The sequence below is a fragment of the Pyrgilauda ruficollis genome, unplaced genomic scaffold, assembly GCF_017590135.1.
Source record: "Pyrgilauda ruficollis isolate IOZ18807 unplaced genomic scaffold, ASM1759013v1 scaffold54, whole genome shotgun sequence".
Lineage (NCBI taxonomy): Eukaryota > Metazoa > Chordata > Aves > Passeriformes > Passeridae > Pyrgilauda > Pyrgilauda ruficollis.
In genome coordinates this window covers 6,227,924-6,255,490 of record NW_024527044.1, presented here as the reverse complement: position 1 = coordinate 6,255,490, position 27,567 = coordinate 6,227,924, and positions in this window count along the sequence as shown.

Genomic DNA, 27,567 nt, shown 5'->3' with positions numbered 1-27,567 from the left:
TTATTTGTACTCATTTAATGCTATACCTTTAAACACCCCTTTAATCTATTTGCAGCTGTAAAAGGCTCACAGTATGGAAATGCTTTAAAGGAGTAGGCTTAACTTCCACAATTGGGCTGAATTTTATTTTTCTAGATAGAAATCTTGCCCTCTTTCTTCAACTTGTGCAGTCCTGTGCACATCCAAACACACACTCAGAATTTACCTGTTTTGAGAAAATCCCTAAGCAGATGCTCCTGTATCAGAAATAGATGATGAAGGACTGGCTAAGCAGGGGTTTCTATGTCTATTCCAGTAGGTGCACTTTAGTTTCAAACGATTCAGCAAACCTGTTAATCTTCACAAATAAAATGAAATGTGTTTGTACTTAAAGGAATAATGTTATAATTTCTGTTTATTTCTCGTTAGTGTGTGTAATCTCCATCTGCCAGATGGTGCAAACCAGTGCTTTACACAGCCAAAGATGAAAACACAGACCAGAGATTCCTTACTGTGATTTACCTGACTAAACTTATGTCACAGGTAAGTTTGTCCCAAGGTTTGCAAACCACTGAGAAAAGAGTCTAGTGATGTAATTCTTTATTTTTTTATGTGATTGAACCAGATACTCTGCTTTCTCTCTGGCTTTGTTTCTCAGGTCACAAAAACAAACAGTAAAGTCCAGGTAAAATAAAAGAACACTTCATGCAGCTTAATAATGTAATTTTCAGATATGCTGTTGCTCATGTGCTCTGTGCTGTGATCAGTGATATATGTGCACAGCAAATCCATTTTATTAATATCTTTAATTGCTTCCAGAAGGTTCTGGTGTTTTATTCTGCCAAACCAGCCATAGAAAGACAATTAGATATCAGTTAACACATTTACTCTTCTTATTGTTTTTTGATAGCAACCATCATAAAACAATAAAAGCATTCCTTCCCCATAGTGATATTCTGGGGAGCCAGGTGTTCTGCATGTTAGAACAAAATTATTGCCTTTTCTAAATAAAAGCTTTGTGTAACACCATGACAGCAGAAGGTGGAAGGAATGTAATGAAACAGTTACATGCTTATATGTAATTTCCCCTTTGGATTCATTTGTAGAAGCTGCACATGTGCATAAGCACACTCACATGAACGTGATTTCTTTTTTAGCCTTCAAAGTGGTGTAATCCATGAGCAGACCAATTTCTGTAGCTTTTGGTGTGGTATCTTTGGATATTAAAACCGAACAGGGACACCTATGAGTAAACTAGTTGTAGAGCTTCATTTTCTAAATAGTTACTTTCTTCTAAAATTATATTTCTCGGGGAGAAATGACATCAGACCCCAAACTGGCCATTTGGCTCCCCACTGACTGTGAAGGAAGTCTGGCATGGTTCTATCTGCAGAGTTTGTTCTGGTGATGTTTAATGTGATACAAGACACATTTTATTCTTCCTACTTTTTTTGTAAAGTTCAGGACATAAAAGTCTTTCTGAATGACTACCTTTATTATTGCTGTAATACACTGATAATTATAAATAATTGCTCTTGCTGTAAACCTGATATCAGAAAATAATTTTGATGAGCACAATGAACTCCATCCTGAGAGCTGAGACTAATTTATGCTCAAAATTTTCCTATTTGAAGGCTATTCTGCCATTTTAACAACTAAAATCCTTCTATTTTTCTAAATTTCAAATGGAACTCTTTTTTTCAAAGCTTCTTTGCTTAGATAATCAGATAGAATTTGTGTTTCATGGCATATTTCATTTATCTCTCCCTGAGTATTCATCATAATCAGAGACAGAATCATAAATATAAATTGATTTAGAAGATGTTGCACAATGGAAAAGGATGCCTCGTAGCAAATGAAAGCAGAATTGTAAAATCAAACAAAGTGAGAACTAGAAAAGAAATTAAAACAGTGCAAAAAGATTCAAATGCAGTCAGAAAAAAAGTAGAGTAAGTTGTACATGTGAGTTGAGCACAAAGAAGTGGAACAGATTGTTTACCTCAGCCATCATCCAGGTTCAGTGAATCCATACTTGGGTGTACATAACCTTCCCAATGGGTCTGCTTTCTGCAGCATCCTTGTTATTTGGCAAGACCTTATCCAAACTTGATTTTCCACAGGTTTCCTTGTTGAATTTGTCAGAGAAGTCTTCCATCTCTAAAAGGAGTGAGTGAATCATATTGGCAGTTTCTTTTTTTGTTGTTGTTCAGCTTTTATCTGAGGGCTGGAACACCTAAATGATTAGTTTTTTAATAACAATTTAATCGGGTAAATGTATAGATTGTATGATTTATAACCATACTGCAATGTAAAATATGTTATTTATGTTTGTAAGAATATGCAAAAATATGTTTATTTAAAGCACTATTCATCAGATTGTCACAGAAGCCTCTCTCTATTCACATGGCTTCTCTTGACAATCTATAAGGGACTTCAAGAATAACTGCACAGATAACACTTTCATCCTTCTTCCCCTGTGTGACTTTGACCCAGACAGCTTCCCTTTCACCCAGGATATTCCTTGTTTCTTCACTGTTGCATTAAATAAATCAGCATCCCATCACCTTTAGCTGTATTCTTTTTGATTTTGCACAGCTCACTCCTGTCAGTTCCCATCTTCCAGTCCTGACTGCTGCTTCCCCATGTTCCTGTCACCTTACAGTACTCACATGCACAAACTGCGCCAGCAATTCCTGCTCTTCCCCTGGAGATGGAGGTTGGTCTTTTGGCTTTGCCATGAAGCTCAAAAATCCCTTCCCATGCATTTTTTTAAATGATCTTTCATTGTTCAAGCTTTCTGTTTACGGTATTAAGGACAAATGGAGTGTCTGTCATGCATTAGTGATTCCAGCTGTCCGGAGCACAGTTTGTACTCTAAAGCTGTGCAAAGCAGATCCTGTCCATGCTCTATAAAAATTTTGCAATACTTTCTGTCAGGGAAAATACCCTTCAACACCAAAAAACTCTGATGATTGAGGCCAGAAAGTTCCAAACATCTGAATCCTCACATTTAGAAATTAACATGATACAATTCCTCCAAACATTGTCAAAGTGCAGGTTTTGACAGCCATTACATCGTAAATCCACAGACTTCACTGAAACCTCTCTTTGCACCTCTGCCTATCTGTATCTCATGAGAAAAGCCAATTGTTTATACTTTTCCTCTCATAAAAATCCCCTCTAATATTAGAGCACTGTTCAAGAACTATCCTTAGTGCAAAGGGGATTGAATCAAGCACCTTTGGGTTTAAAAGCATCATGTCCTTGGTTAAAAAATCCAAACATTTACAGGTCAACAGAAGAAATTAATCTCATTGTGGATCAGCTATTCTGGAGATACAGAATGTTTGTTCATCTTCATCAGAATTGAGGCACAAACACTAATTATTCACTAACGTCTGAATACATAGAAACTAAGTTCAGACGCTTGAGGAGTCTAGAAATGTCATGATTTGATAAAACAGAACACCTAGTTCAACTGGTCTTGTAGCTGGAGGACCAAGATTGAAAGCAAGGAAATTTAGCTATTCCATGCTTTGTCACAGCATTTCTGTCTGCCTCTGAAGGAAACCTTTTGATCTCTTTTGCTTTCATTTTCCAGTTTGGAGAATGGGAGTAAAATCAAGCTCCTGGACTGTGTTGCTGAACCTGTCAATAAATGCACTGTAATTTCAGACTCAAAGCAAAAGGGTTCAGTGCCAGGTTAATAATGAGAGACACTGGTTAACAATTATATTTATGTGTGTGTGTGTGTTTGACTGAAGAATACAGACAGGTGGGCATAAATGTTGTGTGTTCACACTGATGAATATGTAAAGAAAAGGATTCACTGAAGCTGACCATGGCAGTGAAGATAGAAGAGATGCAAATTTACAAGCCAGTAATCAGATGCCACCTTCTGGTTCCTGGAGAGAAGGAGCAAATCAATAGTCCTTATACAAATAAAACAGTCAGACTGATTTATGGGATCTGTCTGCAATGTCTGTACATGCAGGGGGGTGTGGACTTGGTTATTTTCTGTTTAAGATCACTCAGTCACAGAACATGATCACACAGGCAGCTGGAAAAGAGATTCTCTAAAACGGACAAAGAAGGGGTAGTGAAGAAAGACAGAGAGGAAGAAAGAGGAGGAAGAGTAGAGAAGGGACAGCTTTGTTCTGGAAAGGGAACACAGATCATTTCTAGCCCATCAGAGATCCCACAGAGCATCTTGCTGAGTCCCAGGGGCTGCTGAAGTGAGATTGGAGTTTCTGAGCACTCCTTGCTCCTACTCCTGCCTGGGTGTCTGGTGCAGCATCAGAAAAAAAGATATGTACATAAAAGGTTTGTACAAAAGCTATCCCAGCCTCTCAAAATCCACTGCAGTCCTGAAAATGAACTAAACACTAAAAACCCACAAAAAACCCCAAGCCTGCCAAACCAGTTTTTCTAATGCGTCTACTCTGGGATCCCATTCTAAGAAAGAAATTAGAAACACTTGGAACAAACATCTGTTTTTGCTGTGGTAATTTAAAAACTGAGAATGAAAATTTCACTTTAAATGCATTATTTACAAAAAATTATTTAATTCCTGTTTAAGGTGATGCTAAGATAAATTTTAAAAAAATGTTTTAGAGCCACCATTTGTCATTATGCAATGATATATTTTCAATAAATTAAAGATAATATTAATTGGGGATAATATTAATCCCCTCATGCATTTGAGCTCTCAAGTCAGTCTTCTTACAGGTAAGACAGGCAAGAGCAGAAAAGGGAATTGGTATAACATTTTTAAAGTAAAATGCTTTAAATCACACCTTATTAAGTATATCATGACAGATTACCTGATGTATTCCTAATACTAATGACTTTGCAAGAAAAAAAAAAGAGCACACACACACCTTAGTCTTCACATTTAAATAAGTAAAGCTGGACAAGGATGTAAATATTTGCTTGGTCAGAATTTAAATATATTTTAGAATTTAAAATTATGTAGAATTTCTTCTTAACTTTTCTAAGGTAAATATTTTTCTTTTCTGTGGTTCTTAAAGCTTTTTTTTTTTTTAATTACCTCTCCTTTCAGCTTATAGGAAATCATTTTCATTTTAATTCTGCAGTTTATTCATCAGTCACCTGGCATTGTTCCAACTGCAGTTTTCTTTGTTGATTTAAACAGCTGGAAGCTGGAGCAAGAGAGGGGAATATTTATCTAATAAGCACAACTCTGTACTGTCAGTATTTTGTATTTTCATTGGAATCCCACATTAATACCCACAGAAACAGATTTGGTACAAATTGGGAGTAAAATGTCAGTAATTATCTATTAAATAAGATATTATTTCTCCTTTTCCAAGACAATGAAAAGGCTAAATATATGCATGAAAATCTATATATTTATTTAAATAAATTAAAAATATTTTATTATTTTCCCTGGGTTACCAGAAAGTACCAAAAAGTACCTTATATTTTGTGGTTTAGTAGCCAAGAATAAACAATGAAAACAGAATTCTTTTCTTTGAAAGGTAAGAGCACCAGGTGAAGAGCAGTGATGACTATTCCCTGCATTTTAAAATTATCATTAAAATAGACATTTTAATGCACATTGATATATTTAAAACTACTACAGTTATAATTTACCAAAACACATGGTTCATTGTCACTTGAGTTCAACGCTATTGTCCACAGCAGAACACAGCAAAGTCCTGCATTTTTCCTCGGAGAGGAAAACACCTGTGGTCATTAAGAGGTCTCTATGATTAAAATCCTGCCCAAAATTTATAATATTTGCACAAGAGTTGACTAGTAAGTTATGCCAGTTTTCTTGTTTTCTTTCTCCATATTAAAACTATTTTGTCCTGGTTTAGGAACACAGGTACAATTTTCTTGAGCTGACTTTTCAGCAGAAACACAATTTTATTTTAACTGGAAGGAAGGAGTGCTTATTTCAAATCTCCGAGTTCCTGATTCAAACCAATCTAGGGAAAATTCTTTAAAGGAGCTTATTTAATATTAGTGGACACATCACTAATAGGTTGCAAAGGGAATGCAGAAAGCCTGAAGACCTGTAAGATTACCAAGTTGTCTCTTTGTATTTATCCATCGGTATCCCTAAACTAACTTACATGTTCAAAGGTGTTTGTGTTGTTTTCAAACCCAGAAAATGTGCAGATACTTGGTGTATGGTCATATGTGTTTCCTGTCTGGCTACAGCTCCAGGAAAGTCTTTAAGGCTTATTTAGTTTGTCCTTCCTAAATGAACAGTAAAAATGTAATGGTGGTTCTGATATTTGCTTAGTTAGGTGACTGTGAAACACAGAAGAGCAAAACCATGAATTGTTTTGATCATATTTTAGTACCATGTTTATTTCTAAATCTTGCACTGATATCCACAATATATCATAGGAAATTTCACAGCCAAAATATTAAGGTCAGCAACTAAAGCTATCGAGGTGAAGATGTAAGTTCCTTTTATTTAATAAGTACCTGTAAGTTTGTGGAAAACACTGGTGAAATCTAAAAGGCTACAGAGGTGGAAGTTGAGCAAAGCAGTTACATTGACATGGTTTCTGGTTTGGATTTAGATTTCATCCTTCATCCTCCCAAAAGTCCCCACAGTGGTGTCTGTTTGGGCATATGAATGAAGAGCCAAAGGAGCTGATATTGCTCATTTGTTCATAATAACTTGTCAGTCAGAAAAACCCTGGTCCTTCCTGAGGAAAAGACTGATGTGAATGAAGGGTTTAATCACTATGCTGTTGGGTAAAAGAGGATCTCCCAGAAAATCAGGGCTACAACAAATCAAAATTAGCTCTGTCAGGAAAAGGAATTATCAATATTGTTGGAAGAATGCATTTCTTTGGTCAACACTGTCCCATGAACTTTCTGCTCACAGAGCTAATATGCTTCATGGACATTTCTCAATAGGCAGTTTGTCCATGGCCAGCCTACATGGGGAAGCAAGAGAGTTTCATGACGTGAATGTGGCCGTTCTGTGCCAGAACTTAGAACAAGAGGGAGCCTTCCAGCTCTTCAGTTTATCTTCAAAAAATTCATCTCAAGAATTAGAGTCCCAGAAGCCCATTGACTCTGAGCTTTTAAGATGAAATTTGATCAATTAATGCTCTGACACATTGTGGTATTTTGTGGTTGACCAAACCAGCAAAGCACTGCCTGATGATTGGGATGGTGCATTCTTGAGAATGTGTTCCTAAGTTATGGCATAACATTTCTTCCTAAAATTTTGACTGGCTCATCCCTTGTGTTTTATGGGTTTTACGCATTGCAGATTTGCATCATTTTCTATCCTGCAATGTGCAGGCGTGCTCCCTTCACAACTGACTTAGTAGCTAATATATTACATGAATATTTCAAATTATTTCTTCTAAGGCTGCCTGTGTCAGGAATTAATGCCACCTACCCATGTCAGGAACCTTCTTGAACTTCAGTTTTATTGCTTACCTTAAATAATCAAAACAAATTTCATCTGACAGTTTTATTTATTGCTTGTCAGTTCTGTTGGAGTGATAATGAGCTTCTATTCATCCCACCAGGTTGAGATATTTTCATATTTTCATTGACATTGAGGGGCTGGAGCGTGTCCAGAGAAGAGAACAGAGCTGGGGAAGGGTCTGGAGCTCAGGTCTGATGAGGAGCAGCTGAGGGAGCTGGGAAAGGGGCTCAGCCTGGAGAAAAGGAGGCTCAGGGGGGACCTCCTCACTCTCTACAGCTCCCTGACTGAAGAGTGGAGCCAGCTGGGGGTGGGCTTTTCTACCAAGAAACAAGCAATAGGACCAGAAGAAATGGCCTCAAGTTTTGCCAGGGGAGGTTTAGATTGGATATTAGGAAAATTTTCTTCACAGAAAAGGTGGTCAAGCCTTGGAGCAGGCTGCCCAGACCAGTGGTGGAGTCACCATCCCTGGAGGGATTTAAAAGCCATGTAGATGTGGCACTTGGGGACATGGTTTAGCGATGGCCTTGGCAGTGCTGGGGTTAATGATTGGACTTGATGGTCTTAGAGGTCTTTTCCTAACCAAAAAATTCTAAGACTCTTTATGCCTTAAGTCTCATTCCTGGAATGTATTCCTTGAATAAGAGGAATCTGAATGTCCCAACTCATGTTCCACTTTAGTTTGTCCAATATCACAGACAGCAGTGACACAGGACCTCAAAAACTCAATGACCTCCTGTGTCATTGAACTTGGGCTGCAGATCCTTGGTCAGGGCAGCTCTGGCAGAGATTAGCAGGGATATTTTCCCCCTAACTATATTTCTGTATCAATAGCTATGATCAGGACACCTCACATGAATCCAGGTGACTCTCTCCAGCCCTGACTGAACACATGTGCCAGATGAAACCAACAGCACATGACTTGAGGTGATGATGTCTTCATGTGATGAAAAAAAAAAGAAATAATAGTACTCACACCATCATCCATTTATGCTGCTTAAAATTCCAGTTATGTATCCCATGTTTTTCCATCCTTTTGTCATATTCCTCACCCTGTGTGTGGGCACCATATTCAAATGAATATGTGTTTAAAATGTGTTCCTGCAAAATACTCAAATAAATTAGACTGATTGGTAAATTTGTCCTGTTTGCTATTATTGAAGGGAGTTACTTGTCAATAATATTTTATATAGAAGAATGTTTCTAGCCTTAAATTAAAAAGTTCTTCAGATATTTTTGTAAGACAGTTCAAATATCTCCCGTTTCTGTCTTAAGGTATTACGTAGGAGTGTAACAAAAAAATATTCACACCTGGAAATGTTCTGTCAAGGAATTTAATAGAAATCATACTGAAAACATATAGATGAGCATATAGAACAACTTATCTCCTGTGGAAGAATATATTCAATCCTATAGAGGGAAAAGATTTATTGTTCAATTTGAAGAGCTTAAGAATTTCTGAGAAAATTTCCTTTTCTTTTTCCTCAATGAAAGTCTATGGGAATTTTCCATAACGGGCTGATACCAGAGAACCACAGAATCACATAATGGTTTGGGTTGGATGGGACCTGGAAGGTCATCCAGTCCAACCTCCCTGCCATGGTCAGGGACACCTTCCACTATCCCAGGTTGCTGCAAGCCCTGTCCAACTTGGCCTTGGACACTTCTAGGGATGAGGCAGCCACAGCTTCTTTGGGAATCTGTGCCAGGGCCTCCCCACCCCCACAGAGAAGAATTTATTCCTAACATTTAATCTAAATCTAATTCATATACCTAAGGAAGAGCGATGAAAAAAGTGAAAACTTTGCAACTAGCTCATGACATTTCCTATAGATCTTCATCTCCTACACCTAGAACTGAGAGGACATGAACCATGTGCTGTATTTACACCTCTGAGTGGAAAAAACCTCTTAACACCAGACAGAATAGGCTTTACTTCCAGAGATGGACATGCCCAATGTGCAGCCCTTGCTGAGAAAGAAATTTCCAGCAGAAGCCTAACAGCTCCCATTGTGCAGAGTGAACTGAGATATTAAACACTAAGCTTAAAAGGATTAAAAAAATCAACTTTTCCAGTGCTCTGATTAATGTCCCTGAAAAACGTGCTTTAAAAGAGCCAGTCAGCTTTCATCTGAACAGGTCAAGAAGGGAGAGACACCTTTAGAGCAGGCATAAAGAGGATATACTGTTCAGTTTGGGTAATGCCTTACCTGATGAATTCTGATTGCATCCTCATTTGACTCGTTTAAACTGTTACTAAATGTTCTTTAACACCCGGTGAACTAAACACATTGAGGAGAACTTAGTTTGAAAGCTATTATCGTATTCATTTCTTTTACACTTCTGAGAACATTGCTTATGGCACCTTACGAATTCCTGTGAATTCCCTTTTTAGTACCTTAGATAGAGGGTGTGAAAGAGAATATGATCAAAATTAATGCTGAAACATCTCCATAGGCAAAATACTGCCTGGAAAATCAGGCCTTAAGGAGAATTCACTGTTCAGCTTTGGCTTTACATTCACAGCTGAGTGTATTCTAAGTGTTTTATATGGAAAGTAACATAGATATGAGCACTTGGCTTCCCAGTGAATTAGGAAATCCTACTGTTCTACCACTTTGTGCAAAGTATTGGAAAACCAGAGATGATACACAATGTGTAAACTGCAAAGGCTCTCTTGTTCAAAGAGATTGCTCTCCCATTAACAACAGGTCTCAAGACCTGCAGATGAAGGATGAATAATCACAGAATCATGAAATTATTTGAGTTGGAGGGAGTTTTAAATATTGCCTAGCTCCACTCCCTGCCACAGGCAGAGACGCTATTCACTATCCCAGGTTGCTCCAAACCCCATCCAACCAGACCTTGAACACTTCCAGAGATGGGGCAGCCACAGCTTCTCTGGACATATGAAAATGACCAGCTGGTATTTTATAAATAAATCAAATAACAACTTTTTAAAACAAATTTTTTCCAGTCTGAGGTGAAGTCAAATAATAGACACAGTACTGCTGTTGAGAGGGGTAGCTCTAAAGCATTGATATTTGGAACCAGAGGAGTCTGTAATTTAGGTTTTTAGGGGAATGTATTGTGTTATTCCTGCATTGTACATTCTTATTAAACAATAGTACATGATCTAAAAGCCAACATTTTTCTCTCCATTCTTTGCAGAACCAAAGGGTCAACGTACAAAATTGCAACTTCTGAGAGATTTTGTGTAACTTGATTATCACTGAAGTGACTAACAAAAACAGCCAAGAGGTAATCTTTTTGCTAAATATTCCCACTGGTGTTCTGAGAGTAAATCTTCTGCTTTAATGCACTATTTTAGACAGGCAGTTGGAGGTGATAATGTGCAAAGTGGATGTTATTTCAATATTTCTGCACCCAGGTGTGGTTTGAAGTTTGCTGGTTGTGATTTTTTTTTCCAACTGGCTTTCCTTTATATTATGGGATCATCTCTGATGAGCAAAAAGTATAACCAAAACTGTATCATATCCTCTGACATGCGATAGTTTTGGGAATAATCAGATCTAGGAAAAGTTCAAGTATCATGTAGAAATGCAACCAAATTTGTATAATGTATCTTTCATTATGTACAATGCAGATATCTGTAGTCACATGCTCTAACTCTCTACAGAAAGAAAAGAGAAAGGAAAAAATGAAGGGGGGAGGAACAGCATTTTCAGGAATCACAGTGCAGCTCATTTGAAATAAATATCTCAGAAGGTCAGATTAATTATTTGCTTAAATTTCCCTTGCTCTGTGTTGGCTTTGTTGAGTATTGCAGGAAACCAGCTCTGTGGACATTTTTAGTTGGGCAAGATGTGTCCCATGTGTGGTGTTTATGTCAGCTGTGACCTGATGGATATAACCACCTACCACCTCTCCTGGGGCTCTAGGCTGACATTAGACATAGAAACTTGAATATTCTCTGTCTTCAAGAGCAAACCTGACAAACTGGGGGTTAACAGCAGAAAGGAGGCGAAGCATCGTGTACTTTTCCTGTCTACACAATACCCAGATGGCCTCAATCTGGTATCCCTGAGAAATCCCTTGATAAATTGCAACATACGAGCAGATTGAGACAGTGGGCTTGCATGAAATCTGATGTGCATTTAGAAGGAGAAGAATATCTCAGTTTCCTGAAAATAATCATTATTTTCAAACAGTTCATCACACAGTATTCATGAAATGCACTTGGTTTGCATGTGTATGTGTGCTTTTCTCTCCTAATCCTGTCGATTGCACTGTATTTTAAAGTCAGATGAAAGGAAGAGCAAGCAAACAGGGTTTTTTCCACAGCTTTGATGTCACTAATGTTCTGTCAACTGGCTTATTAAACCATACACTCTTAGTACTCTAAGCAAGAGCTTGAGTGCTTTACAAGGTGTCTAAAAATATACTGTGATCCTTAAAAGTATGATCATACTTATCGGACAAGACACTAAATAAAAGATGATGCTCAAGACCTCTTTTATATTTTATTCACCTCTACATATAAGTTTAATCAGAGCGGCAGAATTTTCCATTCAGTCATAATCAGTTAGGGAAATCTTGTGGAGTCTGGAGGTGAGGTTTTTGCACTCTGTGTTTTAAAAACAGTTTAAACAACACCATCCAGCTAATTTCCAGCACAGAGCAATCTGGAATGAAAATGACACTGAGAGAAGAAATTGCTTGCAGCATTATTTTGTTGCAATAGAATACAACAATCCCACAAAGGAACAGGGGGATCAGTGATAAGTGTTGAGCTCACAAGTCTTATACATAGTGCAAAGCAGCTAAAAATCTGCATTGAATCCCAAGCCTAAAGTGACCTGTTGCCATGATGTCAGTGACTCCATTCTTTCCCTGCAAAGTTTCTTTCCTGCTCTCATTCCCTGAGGGTTCCTATACTTGTCCAACCCCTGCAGAATTCCTCAATTCATTCAAGGACTTTAGAACTGAATGAAGAGGACTTGAAAAAATGTGACCAATTGGCCAGATTTTCAGCTAGTGCAACCTACTTTCTCTTATGTGGTGGAACTCAATAAAGATTTGTCTCCAGACTTTCTTTTGAAAGAAATATAATTCTATTGAGCCCTGAGAAACTTTGTAAGCTACTTATAGAATCACAGGATGGTTTGGGTTGAAAGGACCTTGTAAATAATTTATTTCCAAACCCCTGCCATGGGCAGGGACACCCCTTAGGTCCTCGTTCCTGCAACCCATAAAGTGAGAATGCAGTGCTATTCCCCAGGTTTTGACTTGGAATGACTTTTCAAATAATTACTCCAGATTTTGAGAAGGTTTTGTATTGCAGTGAACTTCTGGGTCTGTTGACATTAGCACTGACTCCTTTTTGGCTTCAGTGGGACCAGAATATTTTGCTTTGTTTCTTTTCCAACTAAACAGAAAATGTTTTCTTAGTATTTGTTCTATTACCTTATCTCAGATATGTTTTTTCTTTTTGCTGCTGAGTAGCATTCCCAATAAAACTGGGTCACAGGAGTAACAAGAGGGAGCTTCAGAAGACGAGTAGCTCTTGCTCTTTCCTTGCCTTCTGTTTGGTACTTTAAGCCTCTGCAGAGCTTTTAATCCCAGATCTCTGGATGGGATTCAACGGGCTTAGCAACAAAACATAAAAGCTTACCAAAAGTACCCCAGAAAGGACTGCCTTCTGTCTGCCTTTTTCCTAGCTGATAGTTTATTCTTCCTGCTTTCATATCTATCGTTTTTAATTACTTTTCCTCATTTTTGAAAGCCATGTACTCTTGCTTTGCATTTGAAAAAAATCATCTGGCTTGATAAACCCATGCAGTCATGCTGAATGGGGAATATGCAATTCTACTTCCAAAGGCAGCCTCCAGGTCAGCACATGAAAATTCCGAGGTCAAAATGTTGTCAGTAATGAGATCTCAGTATTTCAAAAGTTCACATAGCTCTTTGTACAATGCAGGAGAATCCCTCTGTTTCCTCTGGTGCTGTTTCATGCTAATTTGGAAGCTGAAAACCAGCATGAAATGTTTCAAATAAAACATCAGTTCATCTTGGATCCTAATTTATGGCTTTTGCAGAATGCTGGGGTTGAAGCTGTTGAATTCTTAAGAATGAGAAAAAGACAATATATGAACCTAAAGAGTGCAGCAGAGAAATGAGAAGTGAGTTAATTGTAAATGTGCCAAATACATATTTTAAATGGAGATGGGATCTGTTTTTTTCCTGCTTTACGCTTCCGTTATAAAAGGTGCAATTAGCAATGATTTGTTGTATTAAAATTTTCCCTTCTCCCCTCCCTTTTCCAAAGATGCCTGACATTGTAGATATAAATTAAAACTCATGAGACTTGTTCACCTTCTTCTGATAGCAACTCAGATGCTCCTGGTAAACTCATTCCAATTTTGCAATACATGTTGTGGCAGAAGGAGGGGATCTGGAAGTGCTGATCACTGCAAACAGAGAAAGCTTTGAATTATCCCAGAAGTTCTTCACCATGTCCTAGAGGAAAAATTGGCACCAGCAGTCCAACAGACCTGTAGATCAAGATTCCACGAATAGTAAATCCTGATCACCTGGAAGCCTTGATACTTTTATGACAAACAGCTTATTTTAAAGTTTGAACCACTTATTTTCATCTTTTCTTCCTCACTTATGCTCCAAAGCTTTGGAGTATCAATGAGCAAGAAGTAGAGAGCAAAGGGATTATGAGAAAATTTCTCTTGTTTCTAAGCAAAACAAAATGTGGACATCATAAAAATTATGTAAAATTGTAAAAATAATGTAAAATTTAAGAAGTAGCATTTTTCTAAAAGCATTGAGGCCTACAGTTTGTGAGGAGACAAGAACTACATGAAAGTTAAAAAACATTAGTGTAAAAGAGAGACTTGAGCACAAGCTTTTCTTTCCAACTTCAGAAACATTTCCTTGAAAGCCAAATACTTAAAGAGGCTGACCTCTCATTCTGGGCTGTTCTAAAGTATGACAACCCTTTTTGTTTCAAAACACTTCTTAAATTATTTTACAATATATATTGTGGCTCTATATGTGCCAACTTTATCATTTGTTCACAAAATTTGTTTATTGAGCATCTATAGTCCAAAGCCCTAGAGATTAGAGGAGCAGGGATCCTCTCTGAGCTGAGCCCGAGCTCTGAACCTTTAGAGTTTTGGCTGTTATTGATGTTTGCATCCATCAGAAAATGCTGACAAACTGGACTTCCAAACCTTCAGAAACAACCCAGAGATGCAAAAAAAGTGATTTTTCTCCCTGCTTTTTACTCCTTTAAACAAACCCAGCAGGGTATATCAGATGTAGATTGAGGATTAAGTGATAATTACAATCAATATCTTTTCCATGCCCCATTCTCCAAATAATATATATTTCAGTCAGTGCACTTTGGGGATTTATCTCTGTGAGGCCTGTTTCTGCCCAAATCAGTGTGTCTTTCCCTTTGATATTCCCACAGTGTTCACATATACCCTCAAACATACACAGCCCTGGGTAATATGTCTCCAATGCGATGAAATCAATGGGAACACAGCCTTTTTTGCCTGACAGTATTGTCAGGGTGTATTATCTGGTTTAGGCTGTGGCTTCAGTTCATAGCAGTCGTCAGTTAAATTTCCCTTTCTGAAGCTGAGCAAAGTGTGGTAATGTCACAGCCACAGGCGACTGCCGCTCACAGGACGGTTTACCGGTGGAGCTTAGCCTCCTGGCTTGTCACAGTGTATATATCTCAGGGTCTTCTTTTCCTTCCTACTCAGAGATTTCCAAGAATGTTGCCTGGAGCAGTCATGGGATGCAAAAAAAGAGAGATTTTTGTTCTGCACTTAGCAACATTACCACACTTCACACTCAGTTTCTGATAAGGGGAAATTTAACTGACTGCTCTGAACTAGATATACCAGATAATACACTCTGACAGTGCTGTGGATAAAGGCTGGCAAACCTACTAATTTATATTTCATTATCCCTGCACTTGGCTTAATCTGTTATCTCTTACTAAACGTAAGCAAGCTCACAAAGAGCTGCACTGAACAGCAGAAAATGGAACCACAAACATCTCTTGAACGCAGACTGGCTTCTGTGCCAGAGGGTAGATGGGGCATTTTGGCTACCCAACCCTCCCAAAAGTGAACCCACAGCACTGATGCACGGCCTGCTCTTTAAACCAAGGTTTGTATCCCCATACAACCACCTGTCTGTCAATGCAGAGTGGGATTTTTTCTTCCCTGGGTCTCTGAAGGGGCGTTTGTTCCATCTGTAGGTGTTCAAGATAGAGGTTCATCGGGAGAGCTGTGGTTGTCAACACAGCCCACAACTCCAGCTATTTCAGAAGTGGGTGATATACACAGATCAAAATGCTCCCTTGATTTCCAGTCTCCAAGGAATGGCAATATGAGTTATAGCAGGTGGTGATCAAGTTTTAATCTCCTCAAGGTTGAAATTCAAAGTTCAGCATCTTGCACAGCTTAGCCTTCTATGTCAGTTGTCCATTTTTTTTTCTTGATGCAATGAGCAAGAATAACCCAAAGTGCCATTTTCATATTAATATCCACAGAAGAATATGTGTTGTACCCGATTATCTATACTCAATAACTTCTTCTGTCGCTGAGTGAAGGTAGGTCAAGGAACCTAACCAAAGAAAGTGTCATTAAAAGACAACGTATACTTAATTACCTGAGAGACAACCTTCAGGGGGAGATTCAAAAGCTGTTGTGTTGGTTTAAGGACTTGTTTATTGCATACCTGCAGTGAATCTGTGGTCATGATACTGAGCTAAAAACCAGGAGAGATAAATTCTCTCTGTAACTGACATAAAGCAAATCTTTCAATATGACATAAAGGGAGATTATAAACCCAAAATGCCATTTTCCTCCCTTGGGAAAAGTGTACTTTATTGCTCCACAGTCAAGTATTCCCCCTTATCTCTTCCCACTGTGGTAATCCTTCCTTCCTTCCTTCCTTCCTTCCTTCCTTCCTTTCTTCCTTCCTCTTTCTCTTTCTTTCTCTTTTTCTCTCTTTCTCTTAATTTCCCTCTCTCGCTTCTCTTTTACCCCATCCCTTATCCAAAATCCCCCAACATGCTCTTATGCTAGAAATTCAGGGGCTAACACTGACTTCCATTCCAAGTGCATAATTTATGAATAAAAGTCTCTAAGTATTGTGGGCCATCTGACTTTTGTCATTCCTTTTTGACCATAAGCATAAAATAGCTTTTCATTTATAACTTTAAGAAAGACCAAGATAAGCTTTCAGATCTAAATTAGTCTTTTTCTTCACATTCTTTGATTTCCAACACTGATGGTCTTCACCACTCAGCTTTTAAAATCCATCCAAACACTTAAACTGCTTTGGCTTTGCATCATCTTAAATTATAGAAGTGGCTTTGTTTTGATTTTTCATGACTTACTGACTACAGAATCAAATATTTTTAGGTTAGGATCCTGTTTTCTATCACTTTTAATACACAAAAATGCAGACTTCCTCCTACTTAGTTGTTCTTTTTGTCTGGATCAGCATTCAATAAACATATTGTGATATACTGATACTGGCTGGATGAAATTTGGCTTTTCTTTTTAAATAAAAACCTCTCCGAGGTAAGCACTCTGTGTTTAAAAACAGACTCTGAAATGCAACATGCAACAATGATCTTTTTTAATGTAAAATTTTGTCTTTGGCAGAGTTTAGATCCCATTTAAAGGTGAAGTAAAGGTGAACATGTCCTACCCATCAGCTAGATGTGTCTCTTTTGCAAGGTAGTAAAGAGTCTTCTTCCCCTTCCTGACTGTATTTTTAGTTTTATCATTTTTGTTCCTTTCTCCATCTGAAACAGGGACACCTCTAGAAAGAAGATAACTTAGTTGGAATATGAGATCAGTAATTTTTGTTTAAGAAATAGAACCTAGTAATGTTAAGGAAGAAAGAGAAAAAGGGTGTTAGATTTTGCATGTCTATGTTTAGGATGCAAGTTAAATTCTTTTTATGTTGAGAGACGATCATCAAAGCACTTTTTAAAGTAGGCTCAATGTGAATGTGAAGACTCCAGGACTGCTTTTTGATTTTTTTTTTTTAATCATTCTGTTAATCTGTTGCTAAACCATGTAATATTAATTTACTTAGTATTTCTAAAAAATGTCTGACATATGGAGAATACAGTTTTGGGCATACATATGCCAGCCTAAGGAATAGGTGATCTGATTTCTCTTGCTGGCTTGGATATAAAATGTCCTGGATGTCACAGGTCAAGTGGTTTGCTATTTCTATACCTGTTTTTAAAATGGGGCAGCCAGTCCCTTCCTCACAGGGGTAGATCAAGAGAGATAAATTTTATAATGATGCTGAACACCACTGGACAGGGAGTAAAGGTGGCTTTGAGCTCCACACTGTCAATTAGGATCGCCCCAGGGCTTGTCTAAATAACGAATGGCTTTTGGAGTTGTTGTGACATTAATGAGCTCTGACGCTGCCCCATTTCTGGCCTCCCTTCAACATTCCTGGCCCATCTTCCTTTCCATCAGCTGAGGATGGACACAGTGATGTAGCCAAGTTTTTTGGTGTTATGTCTTGGTGTTTGCTCCATGTTTGGCACAGCCCCTTGCTGAGGAGTTTATCAGGGTCATCTTAAAACTCAGCCACCTGTGATCTGTGTCCCTTAGACAGCTGTAAGAACAAAGATTTGGGAAAAAAAACCCCACAAATCCATGGCCCCAAATGCCACAGAACCTCCTCTCATCAGGAAGAAACATATTACAGATCACAGAGGATGGTCTGACACCTTATGGCCAAGTTAAGAAGGAAATAAAACACTCAGAGCCATAATATGATCCTGGCAAACAAAATTCCAAGACTTTGTTTGATATCCAAGGTTTTGTGCCAGAACTCTCTGGTGAGGAATATTTTTAGACCAAAATTAGGACAATTTTCCAGAGCACAAACAAAGGTTAACTGAAGAAAATTCCTCATTCACCTTAAAGCTAGAGAAGAGTTTAAAGCCTAAAGTTTAATTTTGGGAGAAGACAAAAACAGTAAGATGGATTCACAGAAGAAACAGATTTTTCAATCTTATAGTACAGAGAAAATGTAAATATTAAGAAGACAATGTTCTTCTTCTTATTATCTGGAATAAGAAATGTATTTGCAATATAATAATTTTCCTTTAATACTTAAATACTTCAACTTAGATTCTTAAATACTCAAATACTTTTAAAAATTGGAATAATTTTGTCTACTGCAAAACTTTACAGTAGAGCTGTGGCTAAAAAGAATACCTGATTGTAAACAGGGCTTTGCAGTGTCTTTTATGAGATACAGCAACAGTTAGGACTCAATTCACTTGGAACCATGGCTGCGTGTATATGAGCACATCCCAATATCCTGTGATATTCTGGGGTAAGCACTCCTTCCATTCTCTTATTGAGTCATAGAACCATAGAATGGTTTCAGATGGCAGGAGCCTTAAAGCTCATCCAGTTCCAACACACCCTGCCATGGGCAGAGACACCTTCCACTACACCACGTTCCTCCATGCCCTGTCCAACCTGGCCTTCGAAACTTCCAGGGATGGGGCAGCCACAGCTCCTCTGGGAAACCTCTGCCAGGGCCTCACCACCCTCTAGGTAAAGAATTTCCTCTTAATATTGAATCTAGGTTTCTCCCCTTTTATTTTAAAATCATTTCCTCTTGTCCTATCAATATCTGCCTATGTAGAAAGTTGCTTTCCTCATTTTATAAGCCTTCTAAAGCAACTGCATTTTGTTGAAAAATACTTAAATATCCAGGACTCTGTGTCCTGGTGTTTGGAGGATCACTTGAGAGGTGGGACAGCTGCATTTCAGTATATGCTCAGTGCATGTTTCATTATTTATGCAGAGAGAAATGGCACCACCAGGAATGACAGAAAGCATTCCACCTCAGGGTATGTTCCACACTGATCATGGAGACACTCCCTTGCCAACTGAAAGATAAAGGATTAATTCCCTCTGTGCAAAAAAGAGGAACAGAAATTTTTCACATCCAAAGTGAATGTCCTAACTTCTTGTTTGTTCAGTAGAAAAGGATGTTTTACTTCTATGACAATGAATCAAACTTGTTTGTGACTTTTCTCTTTTTTACAAATGCCTAAAATTAAATTTTGCAGCAGATGAATCATAATTTTATACATTTTTGTTTAAAATACAATGAAATCTTCAATGAAATGGAATTGCTATTTCTCCTCCTCATTCCCGGTGTGTTGCTAAATCAATTACAATTACTGCCAAAATTAAAGCAGTGGTCAATCCTTTGTTTCCATATGAAAAAACAAAAATAAACAGGTAAACCCCAAACAAAAATCAGACTCGCAAAGGAAAGGAAGAGTCACTAAAGGATATGAAAGTTAAGAAGACATAGAATGCCCTGGGAAAGTACCACTATAGTCTACTTGCAAAGTTGGGAAAATGATCTTTGGCCATGGTTTTTGCTTAGATTTTGGAAGCAGACAATTATATTTGTGAGGAGGAGAGTTAAGTCCCATAACAACTGAGACATTTCAGTGGAGACTTTCAGCTGTGTAGGTGGATGGGACAAAGTCATTCACACACTCTATAGAGAGATGTCCACCCTGGGAGTGTAATACTCCAAATGAATCTGTATCAGGGGAAGTTTAGGTTGGACATTAGGAAAAGGTTCTTCACCCAGAGGGTGGCTGGGAGCTAAACAGACTCCACAGGGAAGTGGTCACAGTACCAAGCCTGCCAAAGTTCAAGAAGTGTTTGAGCAATGTTCTCAGGGATAGGGTGGGATTGTTGTGGTGTCCTGTGCAGAGCCAGGAGTTGGGCTCGATGATCCTGATGGGTTCCTTCCAATTCAGGATGGTCTATTGTTCTGTGATCCTATAATTCTGTGCTGTAGAAGATAAGTGGTGTCAGGGATGTCCTGAAGGCAAGAGTGAAGAGCTTTCTTTTGGCAGTCCCATCATCCTTCCCACACAGATAATTCAGGAATTACTCATAGTCTCAGTCTCTGAATGTAAGTCCAAGATCCACACAATATTGATTTCCTAAGACTTACATTGTCTAAAATCTTTTTTTTTCAGTCCCTCCCACTCCATAATCATGCTGACTAGGATTTATTCACTTAACTTTCAGCTTGATGACAAAATAGGAACTTGTTGGTGATGGTGGGTGTTCATCTGACCTATTTTAGGTGTCTATGTGGGCTCAGTTCCACTCAGTTGTGGAAATGTTTATTTCTTCCCATTGACCACAAAGACAGCCTAGGACTACCAGCTCACCTCCAAGCATTTACAGCTGAAGTAAAAGGATCCCATTTAAATATATTCTTCATGCTAATCTGAGAGTCATGGATAAGATCTCCACTGAAAAAAAAAAAAACAAACCAAAATTGTAAGCTCAGCTTTTGGATTTCTTTTCCTGTGTGTCTGTTCTCCCCTCTAACTTCTGATAGATGGTCATTCAGCTTCAGCTTGCAGCATCCAGGGCTCCTCGGGGCATTATTCAGGGCCCATTACCTTTTGAGCTCTAATGATACCCTGCCAACAGCAATCCTCTATGCATGCCATTTATTCCATTACACTAAACAGGGGTAATTTGGTAAATTGAGTGTTTAAGTAGCCTAAAGGTAAATATTTTTTTTCTTCTCTTTTGCAAAATGATGATGTTCCCTTTGGCTTCAGTAGATTCTTGGTTTTGGAAGGGCTTATATTCATTCACCTTTAATTGTTCATAAAAGTGAAAGGTTAAATAATGCCAGAGAGAAAAAGGCTAAGTCAAGCCCTGAAACAAATGTTAAATAAAACCAAAATCAAGCAATCAGTAAATTCTAATATACTTTTTCTTTCAGATGTAACTCTGGGTAACTTCATCCTCCCTGCTCTTTTTACCCAGCAACTAAACTGCCAGTGCTAAAGCACCATGGGTAACTATAATATATTATCTTAATTACTAATTAAGACCAGGTTTTTTTTAAATTTTTTTTTTTTACAGAATAAAAACTAGAAGTGATTTTTTTAATATTAAAGTCTCTAAATAAAAACACGTTAACTTGAGTGCCCCAGTGTGAGTGACCTTTTTAATTTGGGCTACTGGAAATTAATTAAATGAACAAACTTTTGTGGTGCTCACCATACTAGTAAAATGTTTTGAGAGTGTGGGTGACAAAGTTGAGCTTTTTGTGTTCTCTACAGTTTGTTAGGCAAAAGAATGAGCAAAAATTTAATGTCATAGACAACATCATGGAGTGTCCAACACAGGCTACTGAGACAGTCTGATCTTCAGTTAACCTGAGATATTAAATTTATACTGAAATGTAAATTAATTTGTAAGATTTTCTTTTTCCCAAGGGAAAAAAAAAAGTTGCTTTTGCAAAGTAAATTAACTACATCCCTTGAGTTTGTCCTGGTGTTTATCTCTTCCTACTCCTAGGAAGCTGCATGCAGCTTAGGGGGGGAGTTTGTTCCAAAATCCAAATATTCCCAGTTTTCAAGCGAATTTCTATAAACTACAGAAGTAAGGGGAAGCATGGGGTTGGGTGGTTGACTCTTTGGAAATTAATCTGCTCAAGCAGAAACTAGTTGCTAAACTTAGGTTAGAAATCTGCCTTCCAGAAAACTATAATTCAGTAAAATTGATATCAAGCATCAGGTGTCAATTCAGATAATAGTGGGAGCTCAAGCAATATCAGGACATTGCTCTTTGTCTTTTCATTTAGGCAAAAATATAAAAGGCTTTAAAATACCTAAAGGAAAAATTTCTCCTTCCTCACACCCCTTTTCTGGAATATTAGTTTTATCCAATGACTAAATGCCATAAAGACCCTATTTCAATTATCTTTATACAGCCTCTCCCACCAATAAGTTATTTGTTTGGGAAAGCCTTAGAGACACAGAGCATAATTAACTGTTGGATCAGGCCCACAGGAAAGCCATGACCCACAATCCAACCATCACAAGAAACATTTTAAATTTCCCCAAGTCTCTGAGGAGGCAGAGGTTTTATTTCTCATAGACTCTACCATGACATGTGTGTTGATCCTGAAAAGGACAGTGCTTTTTGATATTCTGTCATGAGAATAGATAGCCAAGAGCTCGGAGGTGACTGGAGCTTCAGGCTAACAAGGATTTACTCCAGAATAAACACTGGCCTGCTGGTTGCTGCTAGGCCTTGTTGCCCTTAGTGAGGGTCACTGAGCCTTGGGGTAAAGGAAAACAGAAAGGTCAGATTCATCCCATTTAATCACAGCCACAGAGAAGTTAAATTAACCAAATGTCTGATTGAGGTTTTTGTCAATGGGGAGGCAAAGGCAGCTCCCAAAGATCACTCACTCCACCTTAGGACAAAGGCTAATACCCTTTGGAGAGACTTATCCCACTCCAGTTTGGAATCATAGAATCCTTAAGGCTGGAAAGGACTTCCAAAGTCATCAAGCCCAATCTTTGATTAAATGCCTCTGTGCCCACTCAACCATATCAGGAAGGGCCCTGTAAACCAGTTTTTTGAACATTTCCAGAGATGGTGGCTCCACCACTTACCTGGAGAGATTGTTCCAATGCTTAACTTCTCTCCCAGTAAACAAACTTTTCTTAATATCCAACCAATTTCTACCAAGGGAGTCTACAGCAGTAATATGGTATCAAAGGATCATTTAAGTTGCAACAGACCTCTAAGACTGAGTCCAACCATTAACTCAGCACCACTGTGCTCACCACTAAACCACATCCCCAAGTGTCACATCCACATCCTTTTGAGCAATTCCAGGGATGGTAACTCTGCCACTTCACTGGTACCTATTCCCTGGTTCCCTGGTTCCTCATGCATATTCCAGTGTCTGATCACCCTTTCAGTGAAGATTTTTTTCCTAATATCTAATCTAAACCTCCCCTGGCACAACACAGAGCCTCTTCTTATTCTGGAGAGACATGATTGTGTCTTTTTATTGGCTCAAGCCAGACTTGTCCCATTCTTTCCCTAAGTGGCCCAAAGCAGTCCAGCTTGCTGTTTAACCATTTGAGAACGTGGTGGTGTCCCTAAGCACAGGATAAACTCTCCCAAAAAGGTGTGGGTAGGAGCACCCAAGGCATGTGTACACTGGCAGGGCTGTGTGGATGCTCTCCTCCATCCCAGGCTGCAGATAACACTTGCCTGACTTGTGCTCCAGCAGCCAGAGCCTTACTTTCTTGTATGCTAAATTCACTCTTTTTTGAAGGCAGACACTCAGATTTAAATAGCTTGCTATGATTAATATTTTAACTCATGGTAGAGAGGGAAGCAAGGGTTGAGATACTGGAAAAGCATCTGTTAAGAGTGTCTTCTCCCATCCATTTTGAACTTTTTGTCCTTTCAGCAGTTGAAATGTGTGACGTGAGTACATTTATGTACAAAGGATGAAGCAGGGGCAAGATGTAATTAGTCGTACAACATGTAGTGTACTCTGTACATTAAAAGTGTGTTTTCCTCTTTGCACAAAAAAAAAAGAAAAAAGAACAAATCATTCACATGGAAATGGAATAGATCCCTGTGGTGATTAAAAACTCCAGTAGAAAGATACATATTTAATGAATAGATAGCATAGATAAAGAGGAAGAATGCATTTATAGTAGAAGGCAGCTGGAAGGACTGTATAGCCTTTATTGCAGTGCAGAATCAGCTGGAAACATGGCTTATTAAGTTGTTTAAATACACAGGCAAGGGATTTAGGAAGGAGGATGGAAAAGCTAAGGGTGTGTGAGTATAAACAGCATGTGGTATTGTAGGTGCAACTACAGCTTGACTGGAAAATGAGACTGGTTGAATTCACACCCAGCTCTTGCTCTAGGAGAGAAACTCAGGGTATAAAAGGAGGAGAATTATGGCTCCTGATGCTGGTTTGTCTGTCTTATCAAGTAATCAGATTGTCTGATCTACACTAATCAAAATAAAAGTAAGAAGTGCACTGTTTTCTGGATCTTGTTGAATAAATTAGATGCAGCCCAGGCATAAGTTAAAATAATCCCTGTTTTCAAGGCATAGTCATATGGATACATGCTTAAATACAGCAGTAAAGTCTTAAATTTGTTTTGAAGGAGTTTCAAGAAACATGTGGCTGTGGCACTTGGGGACACGGTTTGTGCTGGACTCGGCAGTGCTGGGTTTAGTTTGTCTTGGTGACCTTAGAGCGCTTTCCAACCTTAATGATTCTACTATGATTCTATGAGGTCCCACACCCTCTCATGTCATCCTTAGCACTGGGAGAAGCTGGGATCAAGCCAGCACCTCAGTTTGGCCATCTGAATGGACCTATAGACATGAGTTAGCTGTTCTCACCTCTCCTGACCATCAGCAGAGAAGCTGACTTTAACTGAACAATACATTTGAACTGTTTTAGACTTTGGGACTCATAAATTTCTCCTTGGAAATGCTTATTTTTTTCTCTTTTAACTTCAAAGGGATGGCAGGCATCAGATGACTTTTGGTGAAATTAATCCCATCCCACATCTCTCAACAGCCCAGATCCTGTTGGATGCCATCAGTAGCAGGCAGACAGCAACAGCCCTGCAAGAGGGATGGTTGAGAAATAGAAACTGGTAGACAGCCAGGAAACATCAAATGGAAAATTAGTTGATTAGAAAAGGAGAAGCACAAGGTAGTACAAGTGCCTGTTGTTTCCCATAGGAAAAAAACATGGTCTTCCATAAAGAAAAGTTCTTTATTTCTCCTAAACCATTGCCCTGAAAAAACTCAAACTCAACACTGAATTAACAGGTTCAGGAGTTTAGGATATTTTATTATAAAAAACCCCACCATGAAACAGAGAAAAATAAGTAACAGTTTTGTCCAAAAATTTTAAAATAAACACTATTGAATTTTTTCTATCTGCCCTAAAGCCAGTGGGACTTTTCTTCTGGGATGTTTCTTCTGTCTTCTGACCCCCAATCCTTACTTTTGCAGACATTTTTTACAGTGAGTAGAAGAACTAAAATTATAATCTGAGGAATACAGCCTAAATAATAAATGTGCTCACATTTGGGGATCATTTCAGGTGTTCTCTAAACCTCTGTGAAGCAGTGTGGGTAAATGGAGTTTGTATTAGTTGGTTATAATTAATCCCAGTAGTTTTAAGGCAGACTCTTCCCGCTCCAGGGGTTCAGAGAAGGAGATAGGTAGAAAGGCAGGCAGGGATTCTCTGGAAAGTGAACGGATGTAACAAATCAGTTTATTCAAACCTGGCAACATCTGATGATTTGCTTCTTTCTGACTGAGACCTCTGAGCTGCACTCTGACGAGGAAATTAGCATTTGTCCAGCTGTGCTTTTGCCCTGGAAATGCACAACATACAAGTCCTAAGCACCTTGAAGGAAAGACTACAAAATAGAAATAGAAATCAAATAACAGATGTGCTTTTTTCCTCTTAGTTTTCCTGCATTTATTCAAATAATTTCCCAAAGTAAAATAGTAATTCAGAATGATAATTTTTAAATGCTTAATCAGTAAACAATGTCTCCTTATTTGCATCAGGCAGGTGCAAAAGACCCAACTAATTGAGAAAAAATAGCAACTGACATATAAAAATATAATTAATGCATGAAAAGAAATCCAGAGTTCCTTGCAGTTTTCCTTGCAAGTCTGTTTTAAAAATGATCCAACGGTGCAGCTCCCAAGGACATTCCTACTTTCTTTTACAATCATTCTTATGGCCCATTGTCTGCCGAGCAGGCACAAGAAGTAAAAGTAGATGAGATTCACCTTACCTAAAAATCAGATAAATCCTAGAGTTCTCTAATTTCTATCTACAGTCCTCGGAAAAAGAAACTTGAAGAGGAATTCGTCCTGTCTTACGGTAGATGTGTAAGAAGATATTTCTACTCTGGAAGTGTATCTGTAAGGAGCTATCTTTTTTCACAAGTGAGGTGGGAGTCAGGTGTAAAATGCACAGTTGGTTCTAGACAAGGACAAGAAGAAAGGGAAAAAATCACGTGATGGAATAATCTTCAGTATATTTGGAATTTCCTGAAAGCATTCCAACAGCGCGGTATAAAACAAGCCCATCAAAAAAACCTAGAGAAAATCAATGTTGCATGTCACATGGTCTAAGAACTGGTCTTTGTGAGGAAAGAGGGAGATGGATGTTTCAGAATAATACAAAAAAATGAACAGACAGCTGGGTGAATTTGAAATGTAACAGTAAATATTTAGTAAGACAGTGGATCAATGAAAAAATAGGAGAGAGAGAGAATGTTGCAGAATCATGATCAGCTCCAGTCATAAATCTGTAAGAGAATGGATTTTTTTTCTGCTAACAGTAGGGAGAAACATTAGGTAAAAATAACAAAAAATAAGGTTTATTTAATGACAGGAAATAAATTGTAAGTTTTAATAAGCTAACTAATATTAATATACTTCTCAAAAAATGCAACAACTAAACACAAAAAAAAGATTGCAAAACAAAAGAACATGAGAAAAAAGTATAGGTATAAAATGGCTTTCTGAAAGGATTGTTATGTTTCCTGATTCTTATTTGTATGAAAGACCTTTATTAGACATGTGGCACCACCTTCTAAAAACATGTAACTTCTCCGTTTGGCTACAGATACTCTTAATGATGAGTGTGGAATGGACATTCAAATTTCAGTGCTTGAAAGGCAGAATAGAAGATCCACACACCCATGATGTGCCTTCACTTGGAGCTCTGAGTACTGAGAAGAAAGATATTTGTTAATGAGGTTTAAAACACCAGGGCTGTGTCCTGTAAGACATCCTTGGTGCCTACGGCCTTTATCTATGGAGGTACCATGAGAAATGGTTTTATTTTTCTCCCAATAAATTCCCTTTCGTATTCCAGTGGAGGCATGCTATTGATCATCACATGTCTTCTCCCACAGTTTGAAAAATTGGCTATTTAGGTGGAAAATCCTGCAGGAAAACAAGCATTTCTTCCAACTCATTTACTCAAGATGCTGTCACAATAGGCCCTAATACAGGACAGATGAAAGAAGGCATTTTTAATTAGGTTGTGACAAAGGCTTCAATATTTTTTTAAGAATTAATATGGGTCATTTAGCAGTAACTTGTCTAAGTGGCTTGTACATTAAAGCATCAGATAGAAAGCTGGGAAATTTTTGGGACAAATTAAAAGTTGGTCCTGCCAGTACAACAACAAGCTAAACGAGATGTGTCAGCTCTGGATGTGCACAGGTCTACACGTGT